General features: G+C 39.1%; 1 non-coding gene across 1 annotated transcript; it reads left to right on the top strand.

Moving 5' to 3' along the window:
* The first annotated feature begins 5 nt into the window (after positions 1-5).
* On the top strand, positions 6-77 carry trnae-cuc. The gene has a single exon. It is a non-coding gene; the product is annotated as a tRNA-Glu (tRNA).
* Positions 78-16,496: the final 16,419 nt, after the last annotated feature.

Raw genomic sequence — 16,496 nt, forward strand, 5'->3', positions numbered from 1 at the left:
ATCCATCCCTGGTGGTCTAGTGGTTAGGATTCGGCGCTCTCACCGCCGCGGCCCGGGTTCGATTCCCGGTCAGGGAACATCTTTTCCTATTTTTACTCCAGTGTTTAAATTCATGCTATGAGTGACATATGCACCCACTGCAACACTATTGTGACAATGTTCTGGATTGATTAATTTTCAGTTGGATCATTTTTTTCAAAGACATTTTGATAATTTCACACAAAGAATTTAAGAATATCAAGAGTTCTCAATTCTCACCCAAAGAATATTCAAAAATATGAATTTCCTCAAGACTGAAAAGTAGGCTATATAATTAATTCGCTCATTATTTTAGCTAAACTTTAAATTTATTAGCCTAAATAAGATTTCTGAAAAAAATGCCCTCATATACCACTTACAAAATATCTAGATAAAGATCTAGATATCGACATATCTTAAGACATATCTAGACATATCTTAAAATAATATAAAACCTAGAATATGTATAAAAAATTACCAGAAACGAATAATTTATGCAAATCTTACTACTTTATCATATAACTAATTTGGTAAAACCCAGAGTTCGTTCATACTTGTGTCTATTTTATCTCTCTTTCTCTCTCTCTCTCTCTCTCTCTCTCACACACACACACACACACACACAAACTCACACACACACATTTAAAAACCCAAAACAATTTATTTATTTTAAACTAAATAACATCCTAAATCGTGGCTTGTTTAGAAAGCCTTAATTACCCAAAGCATTACAAAAAGTAATGTAATCCTATTATACCAATTTCTTTATTCACATCTAAAACAAGTTGCTGTCTTTAATGTTTGTCACTTTAAAATTTATTTAAAATTACTTTATTTTATTTTTTTTTATTTTAAATTACTTTATTTAAAAGTAAAAAGAATGATGATGATGATAATAATAATAATAATAATAATAAATGGTAATGGTAATGCATTGGTAATAACAATGCATTTTATTATTATTATTATTATTATTATTATTATTATTATTATTATTACATCTCAAGACCCCTCAGAATTATCACGTGACGTGTTGAACGATCCTGACCCCTATGCTGGGAACCCAAGTGAGAACCAATACCGAGTCCACTTAGCATTTCCACCTTCTGACCATCCCCAGAAATATTTATCATTTACACCACTTGGTGGCGACAGTTTGCAACAAATGCTACTAGAGGCAGGGGTTTGAAGATGTCAAGGAGGGCATAATGCATCGGGGGCTATACAACACTCTACCATAAGATACATGACTTATTTTATCTGTCCTGACAAGTTTAAAAAAAGAGCAACATTCAACATAGTCTCTGTTGTATGAGTAAGGGTATGATATTCTCTGCAGTATTCACCCGGAGAAGACTGTGGTGAGCGACAGATTATTTAGTCACTTCAACATTTGTTTTGTATAATTTCTTCATTTTGAACTTCAAGTCAAAGATTCAGTTTCCTGTCACTCCTTCCAATAAAGCTCAGCTGAACTGAACCTGTTTGGGTGCAATGAGACAGAGATAATGAGTGTTTGTGGCGCTCGGGTCCCAGAGAGCCCTCAAAGGTGGGGAAAGACTGAGACTGCGGGCCCTCTGATTGGACAAGGCAGGAGTTAACCATTTCCTGGCTGGCTATGTATCTTGGCAGTTATTTTGACAGGCGCTATCATTGTGAGAGAGGAGATAAGTTGTCTTAGGGATCGCCATGGCGCCGGTGTGTCCTGGTCAGACTCTCATCCACCCCCTCCTCTCCCTGCCCTGCTCAGAGCAAAGGATTGTGGGGGACTGTTTGGTTGGGAGCAGGGTTTGTGTTGGCAGGGACCCCGGGGCTCTGGGTATCATCGTCCCCCGTCAAGACCATCAAAACCTTAAAGTGACAAAACAGCAGGACAGCCGCCTCCCAAGTGTCCACTTTCTTTTAAATGTTCTTCTTCTAATATTTTTCTTAAAGTTTTATATTGCAAAGTTATCATTGATTTTCTGCATTTCCTTCCTGAAAGTAAAAGACAAAAAAAACGAAAACTAGATTCAGACAGACAGTTTTGCAGAATTTTAAGCTTAAAAAAAGCCAAGGATGAGCTCTGGTAAACTTTTGACTCTTTACTGAGTTATGTTTTCAAGATGTGACTTCAGACAGGCCAATAATAAGAGTCTAAGTCCATCAAACCTACAGCGTCTTTAGTCTCACTGTCATATAAGATCTGAACAGCATGCAGGTAGTTTCATTTCAGCTGCTGATAATAGAATTTTTACGGTACTGTCTCGTCAAGGCCCTCAAACAGCTGGTAGCATTACAATGTCTGTTTTTTGGGTCAATATTCATACTACACAGGGGTATTCATACACACACACACACACACGCACACACACTGGAATTTATGTTGCAGAGCATGAGCAGAAAATAAGAAAGGAAAAAGGAACAAAAGAAAAAATAAAACACATTTTTAGGACATGTGTGCCACTGAGAATGAGAGATACTATGGTCTATTTTACACTGCCCATCCAAGGTGGAAATATTGCACTGTTATGTTGCCTCAGGAGGCAGTAACAGCACCAAAACAAGGTCTGTAGAAAAACGACATCCAGTACGATGTGATCAAAGGCAGGACTCATGATAATCCCAAGTCATCAAATATCGCCAAATTGTCAGTAGACTTTTGTATTTACATATAACGGCTAAGGTTACCTCTTGTGTCTGTTATCATTGTCCTGAAATGCTGCGGCCAACGCCAGGACATCAACAAAAGTACATGATTAAGTTTACGCAAATAAGCTCGGGTTTGGTTTAGGAAAACACATCATGATTTGGCTCTACATTCACACGAGAAGCAAACACAGGGCTCCTGGGTGAAAGTTCAGGTTTGTTGGACCCGTCCACCACCCCTCCATCCACTCTATAACAATCTTCCAACTACTTATATTACATCGTTACCGGCTGCATGTTATACAACTGCGACAGGTGCCGCCCAACCAACTTATGATGTGTCATAACACTTCAAAAGGTTCAGTCTGACCCTGTTACAAACTGATGCTGCCCGGTGGCATATCATACCGCTGCGAACAGCAGATTTTGCCATCAGTATCTTACACCCATATCACTGACAAAGCAATATTTGACAATGCGTACGGGCTGCATGAGACCAACCATGGGAGATTTAAGAAGCAGCTAATAGCAGTTAGCAGCTACTCGAAAAAGAACAGTGGCCGTACATGTTGACAATACATGAAAACAATGAGATTCGGGGACTCTTTACTCTCCGAGCAGAGGATGAGATCAGCCACCATATAAAAGACAGTAAATAATAGTTATTGCCATTAATGCCATTGTTATGTTAATAAAGCACTGCTGATGAGTATAAGATTTGTCACAACAGACACCAACGCTGTTTTATTAAACGTCACTCCCATTAAGCCTCTTTTGGTTCCACGATGATGGCATGCTGTTTATAATCACACACTGGAGTGGCATGATGCATAAATTTGCATCAATGCAAAGACGACATAAAGAAGGGACTTAGGACTCATTTATGCTCAAAGTTACAGAGACGGATGGAGGCTTCTGCCTGTACTCTGTGTTTATTTGGTATTTGTCTAGTTTTCTGAAAACTTATAGATATGGACAACATGGACAACAAGAAAATTACCTGAATATCAGCAAAAAAAACCCAAAACAAAACCCAAAACACCAAAAGCAAAACAAAAAAAACCCCAAACCAAACAAATAAACAAAGCAAAACAAGGAAAAGTTTAAAAAAAAAGAGTATTGAAATGACCTGAACTGCTTTAAAATTATAATAATTCTGTAATGTAATTTTAAATACATATATAATACAATACATATATAATTTGATATCTTGCTTACATCTTTTTAAACTGTTGTGGTCACAGAGGTCTGACCCAGCACAGGCCTTGGAGAGATTTAAAATCATTTTACCCAGACGTCATACACTTCTAGCTTAGACTACAACCGCTGATAACTTCAAGTACACTGTGGCAGCAAGAAGCTGCAAAACCTAAACACTGGAAAAGGATATGTCACACAAATGATAATTGATAGGAATTATGGGAGTCGTAATTCTTTATAATGAGCCAAACCTGTGAAAAAAATGTGGCTATATTTAAGAAAATCTTCCATCAGACAGCGTTTTTATCTGCGTGTTTATACTAAGACGTTAGAAAGCTGACAGATTGTTGTGCAATAAACCAATTAGGACGAGAAACCTTTGAGAGAGAGAGAGTTATTTCCCATCAGGATTTAGAGTCCCACTTACAAATCTAACCAGCCAGCAACTGTGACTGATTTACAAGCTTTTGCATTGAGGTTTACACAAGGAAAGTCACAGAAAGAGTTAGAAAAGTAGATTTGTGAAATGTGCATTCCTATTTTCTACTTAATTTTCTGATCTTTTTTCTTTTTGGCTTTTTATGGTGTGTTTCTCTTTTTTTGTTTTATTGCTAAATTAAAAAGTGTTGCACAACACAAACTATTAATTGTGTAAATGTAGAGATTATCTGGAACTATTTTTACTCAGCAACGGCCAGGTTAAACTAATCAACTGAAAAGCTAATGTCAGGTTGCTTTTGTAGGTCACATATAACCCCAATTCTCACCTCCCTCCTGCAGTTGCCTGTTTATTTTAGAGTTGATTTTAAGATTCATTTTAATAACTTTCACAGCTCAACATTTAGCAGCTAAGCTATATAACTGGACTTGTGACTCCTTATGTTCCTGGTCGTAATCTGAGATCCTCAAGTCTAGGAGATTACACTCGCTAACACATTGCCCGTTTTTCAATCATTTCCTAAAACAAATTTTTTTACGGGGAACCTTTTCATTTTATTGACTGATTTAGACATTTGTGATATGGATATTTTGTGTTTTATTTCCTTTTGCTCTGTTTTAGCCCAGTGCACACTTTAATCTTAGCTCTTAATATTGTTTTATTTATTGTAACTGCGTATATCTTTGTTTTATTCTTATGCACTTTGAGAAGCACTTTGTAACTTTGTTGAGATAAGTGCTGTAGAAATAAAGTTATGATGATAATGATAATTATGATGATGATGATGATGATGATGATGATGATTATTATCATTATATATTAACCATTTAGGGTGAAGGGTGGGTTGTGGTTGACACAGCTGACATTAAACTTGATTAAAATGCTGTTAATGAATGTTGTACATATGTAAATTTAAACTATTTTTTTTTCTGTTTTTATCTGTTTTATTATTTTATTTTCCTTTTACATGTAATATTTAATTTCCTGTACATTAAGAGCAAAGCTACCTGAAGTCAAATTCCTTGTTTGTGTGAGCGTACTTGGCAAGTAAAGCTGATTCTGATTCAGTTTTTAAAATTACATTTCACAAAAACAACACAATAAAGCCCCCATCAGATTACAAAAATGCTCACGCTAAAAGCTAAATGAGCAAATAACAGAGTGGAGCCAGATCCTAGCCAGGCCACTGTCACTGAGAATCGGCCATATAGGTCAACCGTGGAAGGGATTTATGAATATGACCCACACTTACTTTTAATGTACGGTGATGTCCTCAATTGGCCGTAGTAATTGTTACGTGAGCAGAGGAGGAAGTGAGGTGGCGACAAAGTCTATGCATAGATGTATAATAATACCTAAATACCGAATGGCAAGACGCCTCACCTGGTGCATATTGCCCGACTTTCCGATTTTGGAATCCCGACTTGAACGTCCGCTCCGTTGCACTCTTACAAGTCAGAGATAGTTTTTTTTCCCAAGTTAAGTAGCATAGCATGAAGCATAAGCTAAACTAACTGGCAGCTGATTGTAACTGTTATTAGCTTTACATTTATCATACAGACATGATCATGACACTTTCATCCAGCTCTCGATAAGAAACTGACTCAAACTATGCAGCATTAGAACTCCTATTGAAAAAAATGTGTGATGAAAACACATTAATCACTTCTTTGGTGGTCTAGAAAGTGCAGAGAGAGTGAAAGACCACCGTCAGGGTTACTATGAGGTTAATGACCCCCTACATGTGTACACACACACACACACACACACACACACACACACACACACACACACACACACTGGCCACTTGCACCAGTCAGCCAACAAAGTGAGGGGAATGAAAGTGATGGAGACATGGCTCCATACTGTATACCATCCAGTGCCACTACACCCACTGTCAATCTGCCAAGTCAGCTGAGGCACTGCAGCCATGACCTTTGACCCAGGAACTGAACGGTGGGGGAGAAAGGTTATCAAAGTTGGGGTTTTTGTTCTTGAAGCTAAATGTCCAGACGGTGCAGGAGCCACACCTCGAGGAAGGATTAGATGGTATAGGAAACCTGAAGGAAAGATGGACATATATCACCCTCTCAAACACACACATAAGTGTTTTTGATCACATGGCCATGGTAGGGGAGCAAACAGTGCAAGGTTGTTTACCCTGCTTATCAGTAGTGTTGTAACAAGTATAGGAACACACAGACTGACCTCAACACACATGAGAAACCTCACAAAAAAAGCTAAGAAAATCTAACATTGTAAAGACATATCTTCATTTTCTGACTTTTTATAACCTGACTTGACATACCATGCTAACAGGTCAATGCCCTAACACTTTTGGAAGCCAAGATAATGAGTACAGATCATGAAGTATTAGCTAACATTACTAATAAATCTCCCTCAGTACTCCTTAACTCTCCTCTGATCTCATCTGCCATAAAAAGAGGTTTGTCCTGTACAATAACCATCTCTTTATAAGAAGAAAAAGCAGCTCAACTCATAGGTATAACTATGAACCCCAGCAAACACTGGCCAATAAATAACAGCTATAAATCCCTATATGAATTATGAGTGTGCCTGCTCATTTATGATTGTGTGATAAGTCAACTTTTCATGTACTGTATAGGTAGTGCTCCAGAGGGCTAAAGATATAAGGGCCATGTTAAAGGCAACTTGAGTGTGTGCTTACTGAGTGTTTGCGTGTGTACGCCTTTTGATGTGTGTGTTCTCGTGTGTGTGTGCTCGTGTGTAGACTCCCACTCTCACACTCAGACTCTGGTTAGTTCAAGCCAGCGCCACATCAGTCCATCATCACAGATATGGCTTGTGGTTAGATAGCAGGTCTGGCGGCGCAGAAGACATTTTGTCCACTCTGTCATGTTTACTTATAATGATAAGCTTTGATGGATTCCCTGCAAGCTATAGACGCCACGGTGCGTGCGCGTGCACACGCGCACGCACACATACACACACACACACACACACACACACACACACACACACACACACACACGCTCACCAATTCACACATGCAGAGTGCCAGAAAAGACAGATTTAAAAAAAATTCAAATATTACCAATAAAAGCCAATAAAGTATTTAAACCTTTGAACCCTGAGCAAACTCGTGCAGTTTCTAACAGGAATATGGGATTAAAGGAAATGAGCAACATGGTATGAGGTTTCACAAATTGCAAGAAATTAGTAGATTTAAAAAGTAGATTTTCTGGATTTTCTTTTTTAAAAAGCTAGGGCAAATGTCTATGGGAAAAAAAGAGGTGGGGGCGACTGTATTTTCAATCATCAAAATTAAATATTGTAAATGATGTTATAAAATGATTATTAATTATAAAGCACTTTTTTTCCCGGTAATTTTCTTGGACCTTTTTTTTTTTTTTTTTTTTACTAATTTCCTGCTTTTTTGGAATACTTTCTTCCTTCCTTGCTCCTCTCATTTGTTTGAAAGGAAATAAGCCAATTTGCTCAGTTTTCGAAAGGTTATATTACTGTGTCCATTAGTTTTAAGGAGGAAAGGACCTCTGCGGTAAACACATATTAGCATGTGTTGGCTAGCGGCCCGTCTCCAAAATGCTGAAGTGTCAAAGAAACACTGATATATATACAGTGAAACTGTACTAAACTGTGCACTAAACTGTTTAATTCATTTTTTAAAACGTGTTAATCACTTGGTGTGTTTGGAGAGGAAGAGTCCTGTGCAAGTAATTTTTGCTCCTGGTAAAAACCTCCTGAACAATGAACACTGAAGGAATCCCAACTAGGAGTTTCAGCTGGTTGCAATCTGCAATCTTTATTGCTACACACTAAATCCCCCTAATTTTTTACACACTGTTTCATTCATTAAAGAATACATCCTACCATATATCTTGAGCAAAGAACATGCAGACAAAGCAAACGCCGCTGGGGGCTAAAGGTCACTCTTAGAAGTTGATCTGTTTTGCACTCACATTGGGAAGAAAAATCCTCTTTGAACAGCTGATGAACAAATGTTTTCAATGATTTGGCACCATGGAGAGCAGTCAAAGTCTCCTGGGCACAAGACAAGGCCAACAAACTGTCAAGTGAGGGGAGTAGATGTGTTTAGAAATGGATGGTTTCAATTCTTTCAGCAGAAAACTATATACTATGAATTCCCCCTTTGGCAGACGGCACTCTGTGATCTGTTAATCGGCCTGTTCAGTGTTTTCATCGGGTCGGTTTACTTTAGCCTGGCATGCAGCCGGACCACAAACTGGCTCACTGAAGCTGTTCTAAACCAATTAAAAAGACTAATGAGGCCTGCGCTTATCGTGTCACCCAGAGGGCAGAGAGGGGGCATCGAGACAGGCAGTGTGGCAGACCACTGAGAGGGCGGAGGAGATTATTCGCTGTTGGTTTGAGGCGGATCACATGACGCTTACTGTCTGTGATTGATGACTTGATAATGAAATACAAAAAAATAAAGCACTATATTTTTACTTTATGAATCAATCATCTGTTCAAACACATGCTTCCCTATAAGTACGCACACTCACACATACAAATGCACACACACACACACACACACACACACACACACACAGAGAGAGAGTATCTGGCAGGCTATGTACAAAAAAACCTTTGACTATAGTATAAAGAACAAAGACGTAGAATCTGTAACATGGTTTAATGTTTTCTGCTATGTTGCTTGTCTTTGGATGAAAAATGCACATTTGGGATACAGAGTGGAGTCTGGGTGAATCTGACTTGGAACAATAAAAAACAAAAAAAAAATGATTGAGAGATCTGTCAGTTAAGCAAATATGTCCAAATGTACCCCTCCTTGAGCTTTAATATGGAAACTGCCACTGAGAGCAAGACGTGAAATTTATTGTCTGTATTGATGTCTGTTTCTTTCAGTTTCATGAAAAACTGAACTGAGTTTACTTAATTCATTACATTACACTCATAACTTCGATATATTTTGTTATACTATGTGGATATCTATCTATTAGATTTATCTATATATATATATCTGTAAATCTATTTATTGGGCTGTCAAACTATTTTCTGAATCTCAATGAATCGCAGATTTTCAATAGTTAATCATGATTAATCACTTTTTTATCACTTGTTTTCAGATTTATTATTATGCATTGCAAAACAGTTTTGAAGTCCATATTGAAAAGGTAAAGAAAGTCAAACAGATTGTCTTGATTAGGAATCAAATGACTGCAAAAAAGTGATGGGACTAACATAAAGTGGACATGTCTGTGAAGGGGAGGCTCATGGGTACCCACAGAGCCCATTCTCACTCAGGTATTTTGAGGTCAGAGGTCAAGGGACCCCTGTGAAATAGCTGTGCCATTTTTTAATTTTTTTTTTCATCGCCAAAATTTAGCCTACCTTTGGAGCTTTATTTAGCCTCCTTACTGAGAAGCATGGCATGGCTGGTATCACTGGATTCCTCAGGTCTTGTAGTTTCTGATGAAACCGATATCATGATTCTAAAACTTTAAACTCAGCCTGGTACAGCATCTTAAAGACAGGAATGTCAGCCGGCAATTAACGCCATTTAAAACAAACAAACATTATGTATGGACAAAACAAAAAAAGGAGCAAAGGGGCAAATTTCTGGTCATAAAGTGTGAAGAAGCATCAGATATGACAGGTGAAGCTGACCATGGTAAAGGCGAGGAGGAGCTGACTAACAAATAAAAGCAGCTATAACATTGACAGGCTTAGTTTTAAAGATAGAGTGGAGATCATATAAAACTATAGACAACCTATGACATCTATTGATATAAAATATGATCAGAAATACATAACATAAAGTGACAGAACTTACTCTTCCTATGGCCTCCAGGAAACTCTAATGATGCTACTTCCTGTTGATCATGTGACTTGTCTATCATCCCAGGTTTTCAGAGGGGGGTGGGGGTGGGGGGAATGTGTCTGTGTTACACAACCGAGCCAAAACCTGCATATGAACTGGCATATTATGAAATTCTGATAAGACACATGTATTTTATGTCAAACTTGGAAATATAGTTACATAATATAACAAATTGGCCTGATTTCTTTCAAAAACATGGGAAGAAGGCAATGAGCAATGAAGGAAAAAACGACCCCAAAATTAGCAAGAAATAAGTAAAAAAAAAAAGTACAAGAAAATTACCTGAAAATTATTTCAAAAATGAAAGAAAGAAAGAAAGTTAAAAAACAAGAAAATGACTTGAAAAATCACTTGAATGACTTTTTCTCTAGCTTTTTTCTTTTTTCCCTCAGACATTTTCCCTCAATGTTTAAAAATAATTTTCTTAATCTACATAATTTCTTACCAAGTTGCTCATTGCCTTTTCACCCATGAAAAAAAAAAGAAATTCAAAAAAGAAATGGCTTCAGTTTGTTATGGGTTTGAAGGCGTAAATACTTGTGAAAGGCATCTGAAAGCTGCACAAGAAAAGTGATGTCCCTCCAGGCATCAAAGGGTTAAATCAGAATATGGCTTCTCAGTAGCTTCAGTGTTCCTGAGTTGAACACTGAATGTAATAGGTTATAAGTAATATGTTGCACTGTATTCATGTTTCTTAATGTCTGTGATGATTTAAAGCGTTAGTTGTATAATTTTGTTGTTTGGTCAAGCGTTATTTGTATTTTTGTATTTATGTCAAACAGTTGACATCCTGGAACACAAGACAAATTTAGGAATTATTTCTGACAATCAAATGAAATCTAATCTTATTTGATCAAATCTGCAACTGTATGAAGTTGCATTTTCCCTTTCTCATGCATTAAAACATTTTAGAGTGCACCTTGAGTTCACATTTTGTTTTCTCTTCTCATATTATTAACACCCAAGGACACTGGTAAAATTTAGGGAGTGTGTCTCTGACAAAGAGACTGAGAGAAAATGACAGCGAGAGGCAGAGGAGAAGAAATAAGCAACTCAGAAACAACGGTCTCCTTCTTTCGCCAATTCTTATTTTACATCTCACCCCTCCTCTCGCTCTGTCAAGGCCACTCTTTTCTTCCTCCTACTTGCTCGGCCGAGGAGAGGTCAGAGTAAGTGAGAGAGCACCAGACACACACATACACACTGCAACCGTTACAAATCTCTTCGGCCTTATCGAGGACAACACACTGATAAGTGTGTCTCCACTCCCCATCCGACAGATCCATCTCCGAAAACATCTGAGACACACGTAGGAAGATGTGGAAATATATTTCTCTGTTACTGGCAGATTGATGCTTCAATTCACTCCCATTACTGTAAATGAGTCAAACCAGGGTTGAACAGCAGTACAGAGCTGAGTTGGGTGGTTTTTGGTGGGTATACAGATGTTAAGGGATGACAATTAACAAGGTTTAGATGACATGAGTTGTGTTTGTGAGAGAGTATGTGTGTTTGCACATGCTGGGAGTGCTGCACCTGCAACTAATGATGTGAAACTTGCCAAACTCATCTGCTGCAGGCCTCTATGCTCCACTCACTCCCCTCAGATCAAACTTGCACCTGCTGACCCATACCAGCACACACACACACACACACACACACACACACACACACCTTTCACACATGATTTTTTTTGGCATGACAATAGCCATTCCACCACTCAGGGCTAAGTGCCTCCTTAACCTCGTCTCAAGCAATTAATTCCCTGATTTTTCCTCCTGTGAATTCACGTCTCGTGGACTAATACCAACCCTGACATCATAATCTGTCAACTGCAGCTGTCTTTTATGGAGATACATGGGCTGACGAGTGTCAAAAAGAAAGTAACCTCAGCTTTATCTTCAACCTAAATGACATAATATCTGTCACAAACAGTTTTATCAGCCTGAAGGTGCCCGGGGAATTGATTTGTTAGGAGTGAAGTTAAAAACGTGTAATTTATAACGTAAAGTAATTCCCTGACCTTTTGTTCCGTTTAAGTCAGTCACTGCTGAGATATTGCAACAAACATGATGGGAGATAACAAAGTACAGAATATTGCTACCTTGGGACATATTTGATTCAAAAAGACTATTTTTTAAAAGTGGATGAGAAGATCGGCCTTTTGAGATGTCGAGCAGTTGGGAATTTTGATAAGAAATGGCTCATTAAGTGCATCATTTATATCTGCTGTGGATGAGATAGTTGTGTTTATTTTAGGGTCAAAGAGACTGCTGAGTTTACGAAAGTGGAAGATGCTTATAATAGCAAGATGTGAAAATACTTGTACATGTACACAAGCATGCACTTTTGTATGCATTCAGATAAGAATTTGTTTCCCTTTTTATAGATGGGTACATACAGGTTATGATTCAATCATCTTTTCATCATCATTTATGATTTTTGTAATTTCTTCCTAAATTTAAGAGACCACACTAAACAATACAATATAGTACCGGTAACCAGGGGGAACCAAAGTGTGGGCACCATGCTACCACGGCAACTGTGTCTCAATATCAGCAGTAACTGCGGTGTAAGCACAGTACAAAGCAGCGCAACAAACCACAGAGAAGCTCAAACACACACAGCAAAGTGATCACAACCTGCTCATGATATTTTACTCATCATATTTTGCTGCTCGGGCAAAAGCAATAATACCGGGGGAGCCTTTCTGCCACAGGAGAGATCATAGTCTGTATATAAAGATGGATGGCGTGCCCCAACTTAACCCCACGATGCTTTAGTGAGGCTAAAATATCCGAGATGCGGCTGCAGCCATCTTGCATTGGTGATGTTATTGAGAGCAGGAAGAGGATAAGCATGGTGGGGGTTGTCCCGCCAAAACCATCACCATCAGAAACCCGTTCGGCGAATCCCGAGCAGCTCCATCGAATGCGAGCACACGGATTGGCTGTCACAACTGTCAGTCATGGTGGAAAATCCCCATCTTGGATAATTTAATAATTCATTAACAACTTATCATAAAAACAAACACTTGATCAAACATTAGGGTGATGAGAACTATCTTTGTAGCAGAATCCATCTTTGTGAAAAATTTATATGGCGTGTACTTTTAGTTTGGCCGATGTTCCATTCACTAACATGGAGGGGCGAGCTTTATGACCTCTATACTGCAGACAGACACCAAGGGGGTGATCGAGAGTAAAAATCTCACACTTTGGGGGAAGTGTCATGTTAGCCATCTTTATATTCTGTCTATGGTCAATGTTAAGAAGGGGTCAGTGATTAGGTTTAGGCAGCAAAACTATTTGTCGCTAAATAACATCCAGCTTTGAGTGGCACAAATGCCACAAGTGATGTTGTTGTTTGTTGGTTTTGAACAATGCTGTCCTGGGTCAAAGTCTGGCATTTGCTGGCCCCACCCTAAGCAGACTTTCACATTTTAAACTATGCCCTGAGCTTATAATAAAGTCATGAATGGGTTAACATTGGAGTAAGTGGAAACCCTGGTGCGTGTCACACAGGCATTAAACGTTGCTTCCAGCATCACTATAATGAAGTTAGGGACACAATTTTGAAGCCCTGGGAGTCTGAGGGCATCATTACTCACCTTTAACTTTACATTGCAAATAATGGTTTGCTGCTATATTACTGCTCTGAATGTCACATACAGAATTTTTAAATTTAATTATTCAAAAACACATTAAAGTACTGTTCTCACCTTAAAAAATACCCACAATGTGTGAGCTTTTAATTATAGAAACCCTGCTGCAATTCACAAAAAGTGTTTGTGCTTTCATGAATTAACCGTGTATCCTCACCTCTGTGTGTTTTCGTGGTGGACGTGCAGGGCCACTGGGTCGAAGTGGGCTGGGTCCGTAGTTCCCACAGCCTGTGTGGAGGCAGCCTCTGCCACGCTATCAGCCTCCGTCTCCGGCCCCCCAGCACCAGCGGGCCCCCTGACGTCAGCCCTGGCCTGATAACGGGGTCCACAGCAAGTCTGCAGTAGAGGGGGAGGAAGGGGGGGTGGATGGAGATGGAGATGGAGGGATGAGGTGGAAGGAGAGCGGCCGGCAGGGAGGGAGGGAGGGAATGGGGTTACACTAACAGAGCCAGTGGTGGATAAGACCCTCAGACAGATAAGACAGAGCCGAGTGTGGAGCCTCTTTTGTTTTCCACTGCTCCATCTGTCTGGTGGCTTCTCCTCCTCTCTGACATTCCCTCTTTTTCTCTCCACTTCTTTTTTCAAACAATTTGTTAAACTTCTCTCCTCCACCACCCCTCCTCTCCTTGTCCAAACTGAAATATTCCTGCTGTTATCAGGCATGTGCACTGCGACCGTCCCTGAATTGAGGCACCTTTTCTCCTCTGGCTTCCTCATGGTGTTTTTTTTTTCTCTGACAGTGTTTTGAGAGCGGGAGGAGCCTGCCTTTGACTGACAGCAGAAGAAAGTTTTTGACACTGATGAAAAGTTCTCACATTTGTTCCGAATCCGTCTCACTCCGCATTTTTTTACATTGTCTTATTCGCACTAGCCCTTTTTACACAGAGATTGTGCTTTACACCAGAAAGTTTTGAATGTGAGTTTCCAAGAATTTTTTGAGTAATGTGAGTGAATTCAGTTTTACTTGACCACTGTAAAATTATATGTTAATTTGACTTTATGATTATAATATATAACTGTTGTTCGTGCATTTTTTTTGTATTTGATAAACACAAAAACATTCAGCAAACTAGTAATTTTATGTTAATATGACATAGAATTTAAAGCTCAAAAAGTGTCTGCTAGTGTATTTATCTCAACTTAAAGTTTTAAATGCAAGCCGTTTCCGATATTTTTTCTAAGTTGAGTGGGCCGCTGCTAAGTGCTTTTTTATGCCTCCTTTGTTCCACTCCAGTGTCTAATTTTAGACAGCATACTGACATTGCAGAACCAAAAGAGGTGTGACAGGTGTGACGTTTAGCACAACAGCATTGGCCTGTCATATGACATATAACATATGTGTCGGCAGGCTTTTGTAAACAATAACAATGAAATATCATGACAAGAACAATCATTTACCGCTTTTGTTATATGGCAGCTTATCCTGTTTTCTGCTCAGAGTGTAAAGAGCTCCTGAATGTCATTATTTTTCCAAGTTGTGGTCATGTTCGGCCACTGTTCTTTGAGAGTAAATACAAGAGATAAAATATATATATTTTCACACACCTCTTTCCATGCTGCTGTCCACTGTTTATCTGCTTGCTGGCCCATCAGCAACGTTGAGTGTGGCGCTCAAAAACAACCCCCCCACACACACAGAAAGGCATGCTTGTCTGCTGCAGAGCCGTGTACACAGCTCTGGTTTACTGGTAATGAGTCCATAGCCCATTTTTAGCAGGTTTACACTCATTTCAGTGAAAAAGGGGTATTATATACAGAATGGCGATGCAACATAACATTGTGATATTTCTGCCTTGAACAGGTAGTGTCAATGGGGCCTTTGCGTCTTCTTACGCCCTTTAATCCACACTGATTCCTCTTTCATCCCTCTCAGGATGAACTCTGCATGAACCTATCAAAGACACCAGAATCCATTGTTTTGATGATGTCACCTCACCTTTACCTAATCTGACTCTTACCCTTAACTTGCCCCTCCACGTACAAACAAATAGGTTTTTCTCCACCCGCCACATCACTGCAACTAAGCCCCATGCATCAGCATATTAAACACTGTCTATGCATTTATGTGTGTGTGTGAGTGTGTGTGTTCCCTATTTGCTCTTCAGGCCTTCACTAGCCTGCGGACTTTGGCCACTGCTTATCACAGGGAGAGGTCCTGGGATCCCTGAGTCTTCACTGCTAAAAATACACTTGTTACAGCTCACACACAAACATGCACACACATTCTGGGTATCATGGGGCACCCCAGTATGAAGCTGTCAGTCAGATATCCAACTTACATGATTGGTCAGAAGTGGGTTTTGCACATCTGCACATAGCTCGCCAGATTATAATGAGTCACTTATAGAACTCACTTGAGATTTTTTTCAATTTTATAGCTGGCATTTGAGTTAGCAACACCCAGGAGTGGAATTTCAAATATTAGCATACAAGCGTCAGAGAAATATTCAAACGTTTGTGTGAGCGAGATGGTTAAGTAGCTTTACAAATAACGGGGACCATCAGAACAAAAGAGGTTTTGGTAATTGAATTCTTATCACCTGTAATTGAGTGTTGTGCGATGTGTTTGCGCTGCTCTTCAAATAGTGTGAACCAAGAGTCCAATTCAGCACTTGAGCTCGTCACATATGAGAACCTGCAACCGAGGAGTTAATAATTTATTCAAAAACAAACAAACA

Source organism: Plectropomus leopardus, chromosome 16 (genome assembly GCF_008729295.1).
Source record: "Plectropomus leopardus isolate mb chromosome 16, YSFRI_Pleo_2.0, whole genome shotgun sequence".
Classification (NCBI taxonomy): Eukaryota; Metazoa; Chordata; class Actinopteri; order Perciformes; family Serranidae; genus Plectropomus; species Plectropomus leopardus.